We start from the raw sequence: 21,632 nt of genomic DNA on the forward strand, positions 1-21,632 counted from the left end.
ATGAAGTGATACCCTGTCTCTAAACATTTTTTTTTAATTAGGTGGGCATGGTGGTGTGCAACTGTAGTCCCTGATACTTGGAAGGCTGAGGCGAGAGGATCACTTGAGTGAGCCCAGGAGTTGGATACTGCAGTGAGCTGTGATCATGCTACAGTACTCCAGCATGGGTGGGTGACAGAGCAAGACCCTGTCTGTAAAAAGCAAAAGCATATGTCCCTACAGAAACAGGTTCACAAATGTTTTTAGAAGCAAGTAGTAACAATCCGGTGTTTATCAGCTGATAAATGAGTACACAAAATATGATTTATCTATACAATGGAATACGATTCAGCAATAAAAATAAGTGAAGTATTGATACATGCCACAACATGGATGAACCTGGAAAACATGCTATGTGGAAGAAGCCAGTCACAAAGGCCACGTATTTATGTCCTTTTTTAAAAAAATGACTTAATTCAAGGTTGTAAAGATTTTCACTGATGTTTTTTCTAGAATTTTTAGTTTTTCAGCTCTTGTATTTCAGTCTTTTAACAATTTGAGTTTTTTTTATTATTATTATACTTTAAGTTCTAGGGTACATGTGCACAACGTGCAGGTTTGTTACATATGTATACATGTGCCAGGTTGGTGTGCTGCACCCATTAACTCGTCATTTACATTAGGTATATCTCTTAATGCCATCCCTCCCCCTCCCCCCACCCCACGACAGGCCCCGGTGTGTGATGTTCCCTTTCCTGTGTCCAAGTGTTCTCACTGTTCAATTCCCACCTGTGAGAACAGTGAGAACATGCGGTGTTTGGTTTTTTGTCCCTGCGATAGTTTGCTGAGAATGATGGTTTCCAGCTTCATCCACGTCCCTACAAAGGACACGAACCATTTGAGTTTATTTTTTATGTGGTGTAGGGTAACAGAGTCCAACTTTGCTCTTTTGCATATGGGTACGTAGTTGTCCCAGCACCATTTGTTATTCTTTCCCCATTGTTAAAAAGCAATTGCCAGTAAATGTATTTCATTCCATGGAATTTATTAAACACATTCTATCTGTTCCGTTGACCCATATGTCTCCCCTCATGCCAGGGCCACGCAGTCTTGATTCCTGTAGCTTTGTAGCGGGCTTTGAATTAGAATGGTGAATCTTCCAACTTTGATCTTCTTTTACAAGACTTTTTTCCCCCCTTTTTTGAGACAGTGTCTCACTCTATCACCCAGACTAGAGCACAGTGACACGATCTCAGCTCACTGCAACCTCCGCCTCCCAGGCTCAAGCAATTCTCTGCCTCAGCTTCCCGAGTAGCTAGGATTACAGGCACGCACCACTATCACCTGGCTAATTTTGTATATTTAATAGAGATGGGCTTTCTCCATGTTGGCCAGGCTAATCTTGTACTCCTGACCTCAAGTGATCCACCCTCCTTGGCCTCCCAAGGTGCTTGGATTACAGGCGTGAGCCACCACACCCGGCCACAAGACTTTTTTGACTATTCTGGGTGACTTGTATTTCTATATGATTTTAGAATCACCATATCAATTTCTACAAAACGCCCAGCTGGGATTTTCACAGTAATTACATTAAATCTGCGCCAATTTGAGAGGTATTGCAGTCATAAACAATACTGTCTTTCCACCTATGAATACAGGATGTGTTTCCATTTCTTTAGGTATTTTTAATATCTTTCAACAATGTTTTGTATTTTTTGGAGTAGACATTTTACATTTCTTTAGCTAACTTTATTCTTAAGTATTTTATTCTTTTTGATGCGACTGTCAGTGGAATAATTTTCTTAGTTTCATTATTAGGTTGCTCATAGCTAGTGTATAAAAGTATAATTGATTTCCCTATGTTGATATCATCTTATTATGGCTGAGCCCAAGACCAAGGGAAGCTGGGTTCCTGAATCGCCATCTGGAAAAATGCCTGCCAAACACATACAGTCAAGCATCCTATGCACAAGAAATAAACTCTTGTGTTAGGCACTGTGATTCGGGTTTATCTGCATAGCAGTTGCCATCCCCTTAACTAATACAATGTCCAACTTAAATGCCACTTCCTTTCTTGATCACTCTCTCCCTAAACTAGGAGCCCTCCCTTGATTCTTTCTTCTTGTTTTCTTCTTAGACTTATTAAAACTTGTAATTCTTTAGCTACTTGTGTCATTCCTATAATGTCTTCTTCTAAAGACAGAGACGATGTCAACCTCCTTCATCGCCTTATCGCCTGCTTTATACAGTATCTAAACATTAGGCAGGTGCGTGGTAAATGCTTACTGAGTACACGAACACGTATTTTTCTCTTTTCGCTTGGCTTCTGCTGCCACGTTTTGAGCTCTTACTTCCTGCTAGGCGATGGCTCAGGGCTTTATGTGCATCGCATCTTATTCAACCCTCTTGGCAGCCTTCTGAGAGATATTAGTGTTCCCATCCCACAATCCAGGAATGGGGGCACCAGAGAAGTGAGATCGCCTCCCTTCTGGTACTTAGCTATTATAATAAGTGATAGAGTCAGAATTTAAACAAAAAATTGAATGCATTCTTCCACAAGACATCCTCTCAGTCACTCTACAATTAAACTTCTTGGCCGTTTCCATAAGAAGATCCACTTCTGTGGACAGCCCTTTGGCTACTCCAAGTCTGTCCAGGCAATGAGAGCAGATCTGAGAGTCTGGGGTCCTCATAGGTGCTGAGGTCCCAGCTAGAGACCATCCAGTGGAAAATATGGTGGCTGGAGAGTAGAGGGGTTGCCAGAGCACACTGAGGAGCTTTTCTCTCTTTGCTTCCCCTTTGAATCTCTTGGTTTAGCTTACATATGAGGAAACTGAGGCTCAAAGACGCTAAATAACATACCATAGGTCACACAGCTAGTACATGGCATAGCTTGGGCTAGAACCCAGGTCGAATTTAACTTCCCTCTCCTGTCCCCACGATCCTGCATAAACAGGTGTGCCTGGGTCGGATGTGTCACTTAGAGGTAGAGGAATAGCCACACTCAGAACGTCCTCAGAGGATTTGTTGGCTGGAATATGCCTTTTGCAAATATATTTTTAAAGTTTTGCACAAGATCAGAATATGAAACACTCATATATAAATATCTCCCTCTCTGCTCTGTTTCCAATGCCACATTCACCCTGATGTATGGAAGCATTTCTTTGCAATAAGATATGCTGGAAAGTTTGAGCTTGGCTCAAGAAGAAGTGGAGTATGTTAATTTCAAGGCAAATTAATTAAAATGCAATTCAAGCTCTTTGGAAATAACACAGAAACCGTTTTCAATGCTTGGTGTTCATCCAGACAGAAACAGGCCCTTGTGCCTTTGGCCAGCATGGAGACAACCTCACTTCGTCTCATTTTCGTCTTAGACTTTTGATTTCATCCTTCAAGGATCTCAGCTCTGAGTATCATCTAGCAATTTTGTCATTAGTATTCCAGTCTTTCCACCTTTTCAATATTAAACAGAGGGACTACTGAGTCAGGTGGCATTTTAATCAGGGTCCCAGCAGGAATAAGACGGCATACATTAAAAGAAGGTAATTTGGGCTGGGCGCGGTGGCTCAAGCCTGTAATCTCAGCACTTTGGGAGGCCGAGATGGGCGGATCACGAGGTCAGGAGATCGAGACCATCCTGGCTAACATGGGGAAATCCCGTCTCTACTGAAAAATACAAAAAACTAGCCGGGCGAGGTGGCAGGCGCCTGTAATCCGAGCTACTCGGGAGGCTGAGGCAGGAGAATAGCATAAACCCGGGAGGCAGAGCTTGCAGTGAGCTGAGATCTGGCCACTGCACTCCAGCCTGGGCGACAGAGTGAGACTCCGTCTCAAAAAAAAAAAAAAGGTAATTTGAAGAAAGTTTAACAAAGGGAATTCCAAAGGTGTAGGCAGAATTCAAGGAAGCCAACAAGGGATAGTGCAGAACCCCCAGGTAGTATCACAGGGGGTGCAGATCTACAGGGGGATGGCAGGGGTGACAGGTGCAAGAATCCAGAGAAGGAAGCTACAGAATGAGGGTTATGTGACAGGAGCTATGGCCTTGGGCAGAGGTGCTAGGCAGAAACGAGGCTGAGGGAACAATGCCCCGATCTCATTTCTGCCACCTTCTGATCCTCTGCCATGCCTCCCACTGGCCAAACCCAAGCAGAAAGTGGCAAATAGGGAAGTCACCAATGCAGCCTGTGCAAGGCAGCCTCCTGGGGCACAGGACAGGGTGAGAAGGTGGAAATGGATCCAAAGGGCCCATGGAGGACATCCAAAACAGGTGGCCTCATCTTTGTTGCTTTCTAGATGTGCATCGTCAACATAGGACTTAACCTCTGTGACTCAGTCTTCTCTTCTGGCAAATGAAGATCACAACGGCCCTGGCACTAGAAACTTTGCTGTGAGGATGGACAGAGCAGCCATTCAGCCATTCATGGCTGCTCTCAATATCCCCCCTGGTCATTCACAGGACTCCATGGGTTGGGAGCATCAAAGTCTCAGTTACTGAAAAAGAGCTCACGTCTCGGCCACTTCTTCCCATGTCCACCTGAAAACACCTTGAGATCTCAAAACCACATACCCCACACATCACAGGATGATAAAAATAATGACAACAACATAAGTAATATAACTACCCACAATTATTACAGGGGTTAAATGAGTTGATGTTATTAAGCATATTAAGCACTTGGAACAGCATGTGAACCAAAGTAAATGTGGTAGACTGAAAAACATGGCCCCGAGTTTTCACAGCCTTAGAAATGAGATGTTGCATCTCCTCCCAGGAAGTTACAGGTAAATTCTATTTTCACACCCCTTGCATCTGAGCTAGTCTTTGGCTGCTTTAACCAAATAGAAAGTAGCAGAAGTGACGGTGCAACAGACTTGAATCCAGGCCTCAAAAGGCCTTGTTCCCTCTCTCTAGAACTCTGCACCTACAAGTGGGCAGCCCACCTAGCCTGCTGCAGGAGGAGAGGCCATGCAAAGCACAAGTGAGCTGTCCACACTCAGGCCTCTCCCACCCAGACCAACCAGCCCCATGCAATCCAGAAGACAACCACAGACCCCAGAAGAACAACCCAGATAGTCCCAGCACAAACTGCTGTAAAATTATGAATTAAACAAAGGTATTGTTTCAAACTGCTACGTTCCTGAGCTGTTTGTTACGCAGTAAAAGCTAATTTATGCAGGAATTATTCAATAATTGGTAGCAGTTGTTATTATTGCTGTGATTTTATTAGTAGCAGAATTAATCAGGCTGCTTGGACCCTGAGTCATCTATTCCCCCACAAATATTTGTACAGCTCTACAGAGCCATGGACTTTCCATGTATCATCTCATTCAATCTTCGTAACAACCCTCCTAGATAGGACTGTGACTCTCACCCAACAACTGGAGGAATTGGGCTTCAGCAAGAAGACTTGATCCTGGTCCAGGAGGTAGAAGAGCCAGATGGGCCAAAGTCTAAGGCTGTCAACGCTGGGTATCTTGGGATGGTCATTTTTACATTGCCTGGATTTTCTCTAAAATGTGACACTACCTGAATATTTAACATTTGATTTTAATGACCTCACTACAGGATAACCCTGTTACAGGATGGAGAGTTGCATCTGCCCAGTGGGTTCACCTTGCCTGCTGCCTAGATAGAGCCAGTTTATCAAGACAAGGGAATTGCAATAGAGAAACAGTAATTCATACAGAGCCGGCACTGCGGGAGACGGGAATTTTATTATTACTCAAGTCAGTTTTCCTGAGAATTGCAGGATCAGAGTTTTTAAAGATAATTTGGCGGGTAGGGGCTTGGGAAGTGGGGAGTGCTGATTGGTCAGGTTGGAGATGGAATCATAGGGGGTCAAAGTGGGGTTTCACTGTTGTCTTTTGTTCCTGGGTAGGATCACAGATCTGGTTGAGTCACATTACGGGTCTGGGTGGTGTCAGCTGATCCATCGAGTGCAGGGTCTGCAAAATATCTCAAGCCTTGATCTTAGGTTTCAAAATAGCGATGATATCCCCAGGAGCAATCTGGGGAGCTTCAGACTCTTACAGCCAGAGGCTACATGACCTCTAAATCATAATTTCTAATCTCGTACCTAATTTGTTAGTCCTACAAAGGCAGACTGGGTCCCAGGCAAAAGGGGGTTCTTTTTAAGAAAGGGCTATTACCAATTTTGTTTCAGAGTCAAACCATAAACTGAATTCCTTCCCAAGGTTAGTTCAGCCTATGCCCAGGAATGAACAAGGAAGAGCTTAAAGGTTAGAAGCAAGATGGAGTCGGTTAGGTCTGATCTCTTTCACTGTCATATTTCCTCAGTTATAATGTTTGCAATGGTGGTTTTGTTACAGGAAAGGGATCCCAATCCAGACCCCAAGAGAAGGTTCTTGGATCTCCCACAAGAAAGAATTCAGGGTGAGTCTGTAAAGTGAAAGCAAGTTTATTAAGAAAGTAAAGAAATAAAAGAACGGCTACTCCATAGCCTCAGAGCCGCTGGTTGCCCATTTTTATGGTTATTCTTGATGATACGCTAAACAAGGGGTGGATTATTCAGGCCTCCCCTTTTTAGACCATATATGGTAACTTCCTGATGTTGCCATGGCGTTTGTAAACTGTCATGGAGCTGGTGGGAGTGTAGCAATGAGGACAACCAGAGGTCATTCTCGGTGCCATCTTGGTTTTGGTGGGTTTTAGCCGGCCTCTTTACTGCAGGCTATTTTATCAGCAAGGTCTTTACGACTTGTGTCTTGTGCCAACCTCCTATGCCATTCTACGACTTAGAATATCTCAACTATCAGGAAATGCAACCCAGTAGGTCTCAGCCTCATTTTACGCAGCCCCTATTCAAGATGGAGTTGCTCTGGTTCACACACCTCCGACAGTTTCATAGTGAGAAGACATTCCACGTTATTTTCCTCCTACCCTTTGTTCAACTCTCCAAATCAAACCTGTGCCAACCAGGACTCTTCTCGTGACCTATTCAAGACTACCCCGGCTTCAGGAGCAGAAGAACCCAAAGCTGCAAATGGTGTCATAGGCCTCATCCCTCTCCTCTCTTCAGGCTCTCTCTGTGTTGGTGGTATCCCCATACTCCTGGCTGCTGCCTGATGGTCTGCCCTGATTGATGACCTGGGTCATGCACCCATCCCCAGCCTAACCCCTGTGTTCGTGGAATGAACGGTGATTATTCACGGGTCTTGGGAAAGGGGTTCAACCCTGGAGCTGGAAGGGGCAAGGCCAGCCCAGCCCAATTGCAAGGAAGGAAAGTGGGGAGGAGCATCTCCCCTGAGCAAGTCATGATGTCATGACCCAAATAAGGAGTGGCTGTGGGGTCCAGACACAGACAGCAGCTGTGACTTTTGTTCTTGCCCCATCCAAAGAGGGCTCTGAAACTCCCAGCGGGGGTAACAAACCTTGCACTCTAATCACACCGAGTCCTGGAACCTTTTAGAAGATTAGAAGACTTTATACATCAAAAGGGTCAGCTTCTAAATTTACTTATGTAAATCACAATCTGTTTTGGCACCTTTCTCCCACACCTTCCTAAAATGACTGTGGGTCCTTCAGTAAGGCTCACAACGTCATCGAGTTCAGTTCCCTCACCCATAAATTGAGACTATTAATATTTGTACTTGAGAGAGACCATAGATATAAAATGTGCTAGGCAAAATTTTGGCTCGATTTTGGCTAAATTTTAACTTTCATTACTGCTTTATTTCATGCAGCGTTTCATAAGGAGGAGTTGAAAAGAGATGACATTTTTCTTATTTACTTATATTACTAAACGGGCAGCCTACTCATGCGTCTGTCTGTCTGGTGATGGCATCCACTTACTGGCCACTTCTCAGACTGTTTCCTGTCTTTGGGAGTTGGTATTTCTTGGAAACACAGTTTCATTGATGGAAAGAGGCCTAAGCAGGTGTCTTTGGTTCATTTTTATAGATGGAAAGTAGTTCTAGGATCAAATAGAAAAATGTCAAGTGAAGGAATCAAAATATTTTCCCTAAAATATGTTTCTTTGACATATTTTAAAATGGCTGCTGCAGGGCCAACAAACAGAGGTGGCCCTGCAAAGCTGTCTTTTGTGGGGAAAAATTGCATCTGCGAAGAATCTCCATTAATGTAGCCAGGCCTTCCGCTTCTAGGCCTTTCTCAGATCTAGGAGAGATGAACTGAGAGTCTGGCACTTTTAAGTTTCTGAAAAGAGACATTTACCATCTATTCTCTCTAAAGGCTGCTGTGGAAGAGGCTTCATCTACATAACAAGGCCCCATTTGCAGCCAACCCTCTTCTTTTCTCCCTCTCATAACCTGTCTTGCCACGGAAACCTGGTTCTCCACCATAACCTGGTTCGGGCCATGCTCTCGGCCCTCAGTCTTCCTATAACCCCGAGATGATAGATAAGCATTTATACCTTGCTGGGGAGTTGGGTCTTCATTTTGAAGGCTACTGTGTATATACACATTAAGTAATTAAATAATGATTGCATGTCTTTTCTCCTATTAATCAATCTGTCAGTGATTTTTTTCAACAAACCATTAGGGGCCAAAGCTCTTGGCCACACAGGTCAAAAGTCAGCCCCGTGGTTAATCACAAACTCCAAGGCAAAGAATTAACTTGTTCATAAAAAATCAAATCAACAGGCTGGGCGCGGTGGCTCATGCCCGTAATCTCGGCATGATTACATGGGAGGCCAAGGCAGGTGTATCATTTGAGGTCAGGAGTTCAAGACCAGCCTAACCAACATGGTGAAACCCCATCTCTACTAAAATACAAAAATTAGCCAGGCATGGTGGCTGGTGCCTGTAATCTCAGCTACTCAGGAGACTGATACAGGAGAATCACTCGAACCCAGGAAGCGGAGGCTTCAGTGAGCCACGATCGCACCACTGCACTCTAGCCTGGGTGCAAGAGAAAGACTCCCTCTCAAAATAAATAAATAAATAAATAGATAGATATAAAATCAACATAATGTATAATTTGAATAGGTTCCAATGCCCTTGTCAAGAGGAGGGGTAGGGGCTCATTCAGATGGCTGTGGGGGGCTAGAATTTTATTTTTGGTTGACTTTCTGGACTGTTCTGAGACCTTTTGGTACCCACTCATCAGATTCCTCCACAATCCTGGGAGGTAACTGTTGTTATTACCCCATCTTAAAGAGGAAGGGACTGAGAGCCAGGGGCCCAGGCGTTACAGGAAAGGGGTCTCAATCCAGACCGCAAGAGACGGTTCTTGGGTCTCATTCAAGAAAGAATTCAGGGTGAGTCCACAGAGTAGAGTGAGAGCAAGTTTGTTAAGAAGTGAAGGAATGGCCGGGCACACTGGCTCACGCCTGTAATCCCAGCACTTCGGGAGGCTGAGGCGGGCAGATCACGAGGTCAGGAGATTGAGACCATCCTGGCCAACAGGGTGAAACCCCGTCTCTACTAAAATACAAAAAAAAAAATTAGCCTGGCACGGTGGTGCGCACCTGTAGTCCCAGTTACTCTGGAGGCTGAGGCAGGGGAATAGCTTGAACCCAGGAGATGGAGGTTGCAGTGAGCCAAGGTCAAGTCGCTGCACTCCAGCCTGACGACAGAGCAAGCTCCGTCTCAAAAAAAATAAATAAATAAGTAAGTAAGTAAATAAATAAATAACTAAATAAATAAATAAATAAAAGAAGTGAAGGAATAAAAGAATGGCTACTGCATAGACTCCAAAACTGGCTCTACTATATAGAACCAGCTACTCCATAAACCCTTGAGGCTGCTGGTTACCCAGTTTTATGGTTATTTCTTGATGATATGCGAAAGAAGGGGTGGATTATTCATGCCTCCCCTTTTTTGACCATGACGAATAACTTCCTGATGTTGCCATGGCATTTGTAAATTGTCATGTTGCTGGTGGGAGGGTAGCGGTGATGAAGATCAGAGGTCACTCTCGTGGCCATCTTAGTTTTGATGGGTTTGGGCTGACTTCTTTACTACAACCTGTTTTATCGGCAAGGAGAAACCTGTATCTTGCTTGTGCTGACCTCCTATAAGTTAGAATGCCTTAACCATCTGGGAATGAAGCCCAGCAGGTTTTAGCCTTATTTTACTCCATCTTAAACAGCTCCTATGGGCCGGGTGTGGTGGCTCATGCCTGTAATCCCAGCACTTTGGGAAGCCGAGACAGGCGGATCATGAGGTCAGAAGATCGAGACCATCCTGGCTAACACAGTGAAACCCCATCTCTACTAAAATTACAAAACAATTAGCCGGGCCTGGTGGCAGGTGCCTGTAGTCCCAGCTACTCGGGAGGCTGAGGCAGGAGAATGGCGTGAACCCAGGAGGCGGTGGTTGCAGTGAGCCGAGATCACGCCACTGCACCCCAGGCTGCGTGACAGAGCGAGACTCCGTCTCAAAACAAACAAACAAAAACCCAGCCCCTATTTAAGATGGAGTTGTTCTGGTTCACATGCCTCTGACACAGGGAGGTAACCAAGTGAGAATGGAACATGTGGGGAAAGAAAAATAAAAGAGACAAAAATAAGCCAAGGGAGAGGAAAACAAGAAAACAAATTGCATCTAGGGTTTCTACAAAGTTTCTTTCCATGTTTTTTTGTTTCTCTTTTAAAGGATGAAGGCATAGTCAGGAAAGGTAGACATTTCTGCTGTCAAAGGGAACTGCTTTATATGTTTTAGCTCTCTTTAGTCACATGGTTAAAGAAGTCTGGATTCTCATGTAGCAAACTTCTCTTTGAAGAGGCTGTTACGGAGTCATCTTGGGAGGGCTGCATCTGAAAATTGCCACTGTTTTTATATGATGGTGGCTTTAGGTTTCCTTTTTTTTCCACAGGGCAGTGAGATACAATGAACACTGGGTGCTCCTCCCAGCCAATGATCTCATTAAAATTCATTCTCTCATGTCCTCTTTTTACTGTTTATTTTATAAACAGAGACACAGTGTCTGAAAACTCCCGCAGCTCAAAGACACACTTTTCTGGTGAAACCTAACTACTCTCCACTTTTATATCTGAAACCGAAGGAAATCTTCCTTCAAAGAATCTCCATCTGAATGAATTCACTTGCCAGCGGAGGTGGGAATCTCACCCAGTCATCCCAAGTCCATAAACCTACAACTCTTTCCCAAAGCCCCACAAGAGACAGGTGTCCCTCTGAGGAAGTTAAAACGCTGAAATCCATGAATAAGTGAGGGTGTCAGGGAATAAACCAGCTATTCTGTTTGCCATGAATGCGAAGTGAACTCACACCCCTCAAATAAAATGTGGACGCATTTAAGGACCATTGCCTTAAAAATCAATGGATAAGCAAAGATTTCTTAAACCAGACACGAAAAGCACTAATCAAAAAGGAAACAACTGATAAGCTGGACTTCATCGAAATTTAAAACTTCTGTTCATCAAAATATGCAATTTTAAAGAGTAAAACAGTAAACCACCAACGGGAGGAGATAACTGAAACACATAGAATCTGAACAGGAGGTTGGAAGAGGAGAAGAGTGCACATTTTGTAAATGAGAGACCAGTTGCCTATAGCATCTCTCTCTCTTTGACTTTTCATGGTGTCAGCTCTGTCCCAAACCTGGCTTTCCTCAAAGCCACCAGTGGCTGCCAACACCATCTATGGGACTCCATGCTACTCCGCTCATCCCCGGACAGAAGCGGCACCCAGCTCCACACACTACCAAAAAAAGCCTTGTGCTGAGTTCTGATTGGATGAATGTAGAGGATGTGCCAACCTCTCCACCAATTGGGAAGGCCAGAGGAGTGCCTTATCCAGTGAGCTCAGGCCTGGCTCACTCTGGACAAAAGATGGCAGAACAAGGGTGTTTTCAAGTTGTATGTATTTCACATGAAACTATTTTATTACTTAAAAATACTGAGCATGTTTAAAACATAATATTGCCATTGCAGTTACTGATTTATATGCCAGTGAGATATATATATGTATGTATGTATGGGATATATGTGCATGTACGTGTGTGTGTATATATGTATGGTATGTCTATATATCAGTGTACATACATTAGCATGTATATATATTGGCATGTGTATATATATATTATATGTGTATATCAGCATATATATACAAATATATACCCATACAGATACACACATATACATATATACGGGTTTGTATATATGCATAAATATACACAGATACTCATATATTTTTGTTAAATTTTCACTGGTTTTATACATGTGAAATTGTTCATCTTAGTAAATTTTTTGTTTAATTGGTTTTATTATTTTAATTTATTCAATCTACCCAGAAATCAAAGAAAAGCTGCATCTAAATTCTACTTTGGGACTTATATATATTCTGTGTCTACCCTCCATCCAGTCATCTATTATAAACAATTTATATAAACTGATAAGAATCCGTGAAACATACCTTTGTCATATTTGTTTTCCCTGTTCTATTAACTGGCTATTCTTTGGGGTTGAAGTTTGAAATGTTTACCTTGTCAAACCTGTCTTTCTTTCCTCTGTGGTGTGTGCCTGTGTCTGCATGAGTGAGTGTGTGTGTGTGCCTGTGTTGTGTGTGTGCGTGTGTGTACGTGTCTCTGCGTGTGCATACATGCCTGTTTCTTCCAACCAGATCCCAGGCATAAAGCAGACACTCTTCTTTTTTTTTCTTTTTTTTGAGACAGAATCTTGCTTTGCTGCCCAGGCTGGAGTGCAATGGCACGATCTCGGCTCACTGCAACCTCCGCCTCCCGGGTTCAAGCAATTCTCCTGCCTCAGCATCCCAACCAGCTGGGATTACAGGCACCCACCAGCACGCCCGGCTATATTTGGATTTTTAGTAGAGACAGGGTTTCACCATGTTGGCCAGGCTGGTTTCAAACTCCTGACCTCATGATCTGCCCACCTCGGCCTCCTAAAGGGCTGAGACTACAGGCATGACCCACCACGCCCGGCCAAGCAGACACTTTTCTAACATATTTTCTGTTTGTTTTACAAATTAATTCTTAATGAATGAAGAAACTGTTTTAATCTATAATGTGATGTGGGTTACTACGTTTATTTTCTTCCAGACAGCAAACTAACCATCCCAATGCTATTCAGAAAGAAAAAAAAAGTTATTAAAATCATGTCCTGCTTTCTTTGTCCTATGGTATCCAGGAAAAGGCAGAACTGTTAGACATGCAAACCTGATAAGGACCCTATTATCTGGAAGAATTTAATAAAAACACCTAGGGAAGCAAACCCCTCTTCCTTAGTCTTCTTCTTCAGAATATTCTTTCACAGTAGAATATTCTTATTATCTATTTAGAATGTATTATCTATATACAGTATTTATATCTGTTATCTACTTAGAATATCTAAATCAAATATATCTATTACCTGTTTAGAATATATGCATTTCATTTAGAAGAATAAATTTCAAGAATATGAAGTGGAGCCATATGATATCACCAATGTTTATCCATCATTGACCTACGAAAATGGAAATTTCATAAGGTCCAATCTAATACCTGTGGGGGTTGGTTTTAAGACAACATTTAACGAAATATTAATTTTTGAAATTTTGACCATAAGCAGATTAATCAATTCTTATTTTTAATCTCCATAGTTGTATCGTGTTCTTCATGTAACTATTTACATTTCTTGTTAAGTTTACTCTTGACTGCTTCTCATTTTGTGTTGTGATTCTGAACAAAACTTTTAAATGTATTTTAACATACGTTTTTATAAATTATTGGTGGCATGTAACAATATTATTTCAGGGTATAGTTTGTTCTGAACTCAGAATAATTAGAATAAGGTACGTTAGTTGATTTATTTGGATTGATCTATGTTTATGAAAGTCTCAATTTCATTTAAATGTATTTTTTCTTTTTTTTTTTTTCCCAGATGGAGTCTTTCTCTGTTGCCCGGGTTGGAGGGCAGTGGCACCATCTCAGATCACAGCAATCTCCGCCTCCTGGGCTCAAGCGATTCTCCTACCTCAGCCTCTTCAGTAGCTGGGATTATAGGCATGGGCCACCAAGCCCGGCTAATTTTTGTATTTTCAGTAGAGACAGAGTTTCATCATTTTGGCCAGGCTGGTCTTGAACTCCTGACCTCACGTAATCTGCCCACCTTGGCCTCCCAAAGTGTTGGAATTACAGGTGCGAGCCACTGTGTCTGGCCTGAATTCATTTTTCATTACAAATTTTCAAAATTCATTTATTTTGGGCAGGTGCAATATTAAATAGTAATGGGAGTGTGCGTGATGTCTAAAGTGATTTTGTGACTAGTGTGGTGCTCAGCTTAACACAACTCCTGATTTAGAAGAGAGCCTTTTTGTTCCTGCTGCTGAGGATTCTTCTTTACCAGTTTTAATAGAAATGGGTGTTTATTTGAACATCTCTTGAGGTAATCCGATTATCCATCGATTATGTTAATAAGCATTCTAAAATTAAGCCATCCCCAAGTTACACAAACTCTGGTGATAGTGAATTGTTATTATTTCAGTGCTTACAATTCTGCAACAACAAGTCAAAATGTTGCATTGTGAGTCCTGGTACTAGGCAAATTGGACTGCAGCTTCTGTTGTCATAGTGTCACACAGTTGATACCCCTGGCTTGTGTTTCCTCAGAACGCCTCATCCTGTGCGGGCTGACAGTTCTCTACCACCAGTACATGCAATCCTCTGCCAGAGTTGCTGGCAAAGGTGCATGGGAGGGCATGCAGGGGCAGGTTGGGACTGCTGGGCTGGTCGTGGCTCCAGAACAGCCTGCAACTGAGGAAGAATAGAGGGCGGGGTCGGAGACTACCAGGACCAGGCAGCTTCCTCAGCCCCCAGGTGGAAAACTTGCTACGCCATCCCTGCAGCAGGATTGAGCCCCAATTGCCCATGATAATAACCTGCTCACGGACATTCCCAGCACTGGCTTTTGGCCCTTTCCTGCTTCTCATTCCCAGCTTCCTATCAGCACTTCCTGTGGGGCCTTTTCAGATAAAGCCCTTACATCAAAATCCTTGTATCGGCCAGGCGCGGTGGCTCACGCCTGTAATCCCAGCACTTTGGGAGGCCGAGACGGGCGGATCACGAGGTCAGATCCAGACCATCCTGGCTAACACAGTGAAACCCCGTCTCTACTAAAAATACAAAAAATTAGCCGGGCGAGGTGGCAGCGCCTGTAGTCCCAGCTACTTGGGGAGGCTGAGGCAGGAGAACGGTGTGAACCCGGGAGGCGGAGCTTGCGGTGAGCCCAGATCACGCCACTGCACTCCAGCCTGGGCAACAGAGCGAGAGTCCATCTGAAAAAAAAAAAAAAAAATTCTTGTCTCAGGGTCCGCTCTTGTGAGGACCTGAAGTAAGACACTTCATTTCAAAATAGATTGGTGTCTAAAGAACACAGCTCTGGAATCAGACAGACCTAAGATTAGATGCGAATTCTTCAGCTGTGTGATCTCAAACAAGGCACCTAGGCTTTAGTTTTTCCATCTGTAAAATAGGGATAATACTGGAACCAATTTATAAAATTCTTACAAGGATAGTAAGCTAATGCCCATGCCACTTTTCAAAATTCTTGGCATACAGGAAGCACTTAAAATGCTCAATATTACCGTTATTATCCTCATTAAATTTCAGATTCAAGTTACATTCATTCTACAACTTAAAAAATCAAACTTGTTTGTTTGTTTCTTTCTTTCTTTCTTTGTTTTTTGAAACAGAGTGTCGCTCTGGTCAGGCTGGTCTCAAACTCCTGACCTCGTGATCCTCCTGCCTCAGCCTCCCAAAGTGCTGAGATTACAGGTGTGAGCCACATGCCCAGCCAAAAAAATCAAACTTAAAAAATATATATGGTCACTCTTTTGTTCTGTGAGTGTTAAATTCATCAGTGTTTCCATTTGACACCAGTAACAATTTGAGGAGGTAGTTCTTGGGAATTCTGATTGTACCAATAAGAGAAAAAAATGCTGAAACATTGGTTGAAAAGGTCTCATTTCACGTCTCTGTTGTTACAGAGACCCACACTGTGGGAGATACTGACAAGACCGGGTTATATTCTGGAAGAGCAAATTCACCTCCTGTCTCTCCAGAAGACCGACTTATTCCCCCACGTTTATCCAGACAAGAAAATGACTCAGTGTTTCATTCAAGCTAAATGTGAGCTAAGTTCCTTTTCAGGAACCCTCCCCAGCTTCTCTGATGAGCACTTCTCATGTTTGGAGGTCAGTCAACTCGTCCTGCCTCCTTTGTTTATTGGCATAACAGAAAGCCTATAAACCTACTGAACATTTTTTTTTCTTTTTTATGTCTTTCATGTGTTATTTTCAGATCAAAAATGTGATTTGTCCATTTAGAAACTGCCTACCTGCAGGAAAGAAACACAACACTGGACATCTTTGATGCCGCCCCAAATAAATAGTAGGCTGCCTGCCTGGGAGTGGGGAACGGGTGTGTTGTCTGAAAAATGGAACCGCCGTGTTGCTCGAAAAAGAGGTTTCCGGCCGGGCGCGGTGGCTCAAGCCTGTAATCCCAGCACTTTGGGAGGCCGAGACGGGCGGATCACAAGGTCAGATCAAGACCATCCTGGCTAACACGGTGAAACCCCGTCTCTACTAAAAAATACAAAAAACTAGCCGGGCGAGGTGGCGGCGCCTGTAGTCCCAGCTACTCGGGAGGCTGAGGCGGGAGAATGGTGTGAATCCGGGGAGGCAGAGCTTGCAGTGAGCTGAGATCCGGCCACTGCACTTCAGCCTGGGCCACAGAGCGAGACTCCGTCTCAAAAAAAAAAAAAAAAAGAAAAGAAAAAGAGGTTTCCTCTTTTTTCTTTTCCTGTTTTTTAGAGTCGTGCTGGGATTTCTTGGAGAGGAGGTATGCTGGGAGTATACAGCAGCCTTGCCTCCAAGAAAAGACATATAGGAAGCACGGAGAGGTTAGTTGTGAAGGGTCTGGGCTCAGGTTTGGGCTCCTCCAGCTCAGAGATGACAGAGCCGTGTGGCCTTGGACATGTTACTCTCTCTCCATGCCACAGTTTTCTCCTCTGCACACTAGAGGAAGGAACAGAGGCTGGTTCACAGAGCCGCCGAGATGTTTAAGGGGTACTGCTCATGAACTGCCCCCAGGCCTGGCCTCAGGAAGCTGTAACTGCTGTGACGGTTTAGGTCACACCGATCAATGCTTTGGGACAGTGAGACCATCACTCTCTGGCTTGGTGGTAACATGAATTTATACTACACGTTTTGGCTGTTGCATGAGTTATTTCTCGCTGCAATAATGTGGAGTGTGTATCAGTTAGGAGGCATTCTGATGCAGGATGAAGGATGGCTTAGATGATAAAACAAAAGCATTGTATCTGAATTTTAAAAGCCAGTAAATAGGTGGTTCTGGGGTGGGCTTGGCACCACAATTGTGCCATCCTTATCCATGCCCTTTCTGTCTTTCTGCTCTGCTGTTCTCAACTATTCTCCCCCGGATTATCACCTCATGGTCCCAAGGTGGCTGCTGCACCACCAGCCACCTCAACTATATTCAATGGCAGGAAGTGGAGCAGGGCTGGGATAGCACAAAAAGGAACTCTTTGCATGAGTCCTCACACGGCTTCCTTTCCTTTATACAGGAAGAAAGTTCTTCCCTGAAAGCCCCTGCTGACTCCCCCTTGAGTTATTGACCAGAACACGGTCACTAGGCACCCTGGCTGCGAAGAAGCCTGAGAATGCACATATCTGGCTCACCCCGTCTTTGTAGCTGAAGAAAGGCGTTGACCGGGGCTTTGGTGTTAGTAACCAACAGTTTCTGCCCCAGGGTGTTGGAACATAGTGAAAAATTGGGGGTCTCTAGCCCCGCACATGGAATGAATTGAGAGTTGGGAGAAGTGAGGCATGACCAGGTTTCCTGATTTCCCCACCAGGGTCTGGGCCTTCCTGCCAACTTCAGACACAAGTCTGAGCATGCACCTCCCCTCTTGGCCTCCCCTGCACAAGGAGAGGCTTAGAGCAACCTCCTAAAGAAACAACAAAAGGGCCAGGTCACTGCTATTTTTAACAACGTAAGAAAACAGAATTAAGGTTGTTGGGGAGTGAATTATTGATTTACCACATTTATTACTGAAAGAGTGAGTGTGGGAAGACTTTCAAGAAGGAGGGGTTCACTGGGAGCTGGGTGGGTGGGGGCTGGAGAGTCAAAGAATGCTCTTGACCCTAAAGGGCTCTGAGCTGTGTTGGAGGCTGGGCTGGTCTGAGACCTTCAAGGGAGGTGGGAATGCCCAGCACGGAGGGACCAGGACAAGGGTGGAGGGGAGAGAGGCCAGTGTTTATTTGGAGGTCCATAAAGAGACAGCTCTTACCTAAAGCGATGTTTCCACCCCGTGTTCTGCCAAACACTGGTTCCCCAGGATGCGATATGAAGGACAGGGTTGCATCATCCTTTACATAAGGAAACACCCTATGTTCTAGCCCAAAGCAGTCAATAAAAATGCAATGTGAGCCACAGAAGTAATTTTAAATTTTATAGTAGATGTGTTAAAAATGTAAGAAGAGGCTGGGCGTGGTGGCTCACATCTATAATCCCAGCACTTTGGGAGGCTGAGGCAGGTGGATCACAAGGTCAAGAGATCGAGACCATCCTGGCCATCATGGTGAAATCCTGTCTCTACTAAAAACACAAAAATTAGCTGGGTGTGGTGGTGGTCACCTGTAATCCCAGCTACTCGGGAGGCTGAGGCAGGAGAATCACTTGAACCTGGGAGGCGGAGGTTGCAGTGAGCCGAGATCACGCCATTGCACTCCAGCCTGGTGACAGAGCGAGATTCCTCAAAAAAAATAAATAAATAAATAAAATAAAGAAGAAACCAAGGAGTTTTATTTGTTTATCCCACTATACCTTCAATATTGTCATTTCATTGTGTAATCAATATAAATAAGATTTTTTCACTCTTCTTTTTCATACTGCAGCTTCAAAATCCAGCATGTACTCACACCTATGGGACATCTGAATTCAGACCAGCCCAACATTGGAAGCTGTGGCCCTAACTCCTCATGGAGGTAGACAAGCAACAGCTCCCTGTATTTGGTCTTTTTTCTTTCTTTTTTTCCAGCATTTTTTGCTCAAGAAGCTAGTGTTGCAGAGAGCTGGAGTCGGGCCTCCCAGCAAACATGCAGCTTCCCGGGCAGAGAGAATAGACTGGTACCTCAGAGGGGCTGAAGCCGGGCATCTGTGATCTCAGCTCAGGCCAGCCTGCTGCCTTGGTGGAATTTCTTTGAAGTGTTCTGTTCTATTCTAAAAACTTATGGAGATTTTACATCTTACTCCAAAGAATATCCATGTTTGTTTGAATATTGGAAATGTTTTGGATTACTTGGCGTCTAGGAAAAACCAAAGCTTAGCATGTTTACATTGTGGCTCTCCCTGCCCGTTCCATCTACCCTTGCGGCTGCACGCCTCCCAATTTAAGATGCACAGGATTACCTGGTCTCCACGCTTCCTTCCAGCCCTGGGTGCCCACGACTTTTTAAAGAAATTAAACCAAATGGTCCATTCTTGCATTTAGACAATCAATGAGCCTACGTGGAATCTTTTTTTATTTGTTTCTATGTTTGTTATGGGATTTCCCCCCCAAATCTTAATCATTCTAACGTGGGATAACCCCTCTCCGTTAACCATTCTTTTTTTTTTTTTTTTAGACGGAGTCTTGCTCTGTCGCCCAGGCTGGAGTACAGTGGCCGGATCTCAGCTCACTGCAAGCTCCGCCTCCCAGGTTTATGCCATTCTCCTGCCTCAGCCTCCCAAGTAGCTGGGACTACAGGCGCCGCCACCTCGCCCGGCTAGTTTCTTGTATTTTTTTAGTAGAGTCGGAGTTTCACCGTGTTAGCCAGGATGGTCTCGATCTCCTGACCTCGTGATCCGCCCGTCTCGGCCTCCCAAAGTGCTGGGATTACAGGTTTGAGCCACTGCGCCCGGCTCCGTTAACCATTCTAACGTGGGATAACTCACTAGCTAGGAGCCTTAAACAGCAAATCTTCCGACCGCTCCCTTTTCATAGCCAGTAACTCTTCCCATTGTGCTGAAAACAACCTATAGCTCTGACTAAAACTCCCCAGAAATATCCCGAGATGTGTCCCTAGAAAATCCTTCCTCCTGGAAAATGCATGGTTCTTGCTGAAATTACTTTTGAACAACCAATACTTAGACAGAGATCCCCAATATGATAATAATGTCTAAACTTCTTTAGAAGTAATATATTACCACTAATTAACGTGGTGAATTTTATGCTTATTCTAAAATGTTTCATATAAATAAACGTTTTAATTAATAAATATAAATATACTTAGTCATTATATAATTTGTTCTATATAACAATCACGTAAAATTAATAAATAAAAACATCATATATAACACATGTGTTACCTAAATAAAATATAAAATTATATAGATATATATGATTGATATGGGAGCTTTATGATAAATATAATTGTGTAATATATATCTGTTTATAAATGAACAAATATTAATTATATTTTGAATTATTTTAAAGATTATTATTAATAAGAGTGCCACTAAGTATCTCAGCTTAAAGGGTCCAGGAGGTCTGAGATGCACACAGAGGTTCCCAGGCAGCATGTGGCTGTTTGAGTCCCAGCAGGAGGCTTCTGAAGACTGCAGTGGACCTGAATGTCCTCCAGAGACCCTGGACACTTCTGAGGTAGGCAGTAGCTTTGGTGGCCATTTCCATTTTCTAAAGAGGGCCACCACAACATATCTCAGGCCACATGCTCTTTTTAGGACGTGACCTTGATGCTCCCCAAGTCGAGTGGCGGGGAACCTGTGCCCAGGTCCAAGAGGAAGGCTGTGACTGTCTCAACCAGTAAGGTGCAGCAGAAATGACTGCCAAGACTAGACCGCAGAAGTGCCACCAGTGTCCACCCTGTATGCTTCGAACGCTGCCTCCATGGTGGGAGGAAGCCCAAGCAGCCATGGGCAGACCGTGTGCAAAGGTTCCAGATAAGAGACCCTAATGAAGGTTCCAGTTAACAAGCAGCCTCAACACCAGACATAGAAGTAAACATACTTTCGGCAAATTCCAGAACCCCACCATCAACTCACCTCTAAGCTTGGAGCACCCCCAGCTAACACCACACAGGACAGAGATGAGCTATGCCTGCAGATCCCTGCCCAAAGTACAGTTCACGAGCAGAAAATGAATGAATGTTGTTGTTCCCATCCCCTAAGTCTGACTGGTTTGTGACTCAGTGGTAAATGACAAGGTCGCAGGGTCCGCAGCAGCCCTGGCAGCCTGGTGGGTGTGAGTCCCAGCCAGGCCTGCCAGGCTTGCTGCATGATCTGAGGCTGCCTGGCCCCATAAGCCCCCGGTTCCCCATCAGTTAGACAGCCAGGATGCAAACTTCCATGCACCTTACAGAGTTGTCATGAAGGTGGAATGAGGAGCCATGGGGATGTTTCATTTCACTAGTATCGCTACTGTCACTGGTCAGCACATGGGGCAAAACCCATCGAAAGCCAATTAAATCACACACCAAACCCACAAGCCAGAGCAGCTGTTCTCACTGTCACATGGGGATAGACCGTTCCTTAATTGCATAAGCACAGGCAGTGGCCGGAAAAGGTACAAGAAAAATGCACCTCTCCAGGGGTCAGACCCTTACCTCCTTGAGAAAGATGCTCACTAGGCGGGCCGAGCTTACCAGGACCCACTGAGAAAGCAGCAGCTTCTCACATGCACACCACACAC

Source organism: Piliocolobus tephrosceles, chromosome 17 (assembly GCF_002776525.5).
Source record: "Piliocolobus tephrosceles isolate RC106 chromosome 17, ASM277652v3, whole genome shotgun sequence".
Classification (NCBI taxonomy): domain Eukaryota; kingdom Metazoa; phylum Chordata; class Mammalia; order Primates; family Cercopithecidae; genus Piliocolobus; species Piliocolobus tephrosceles.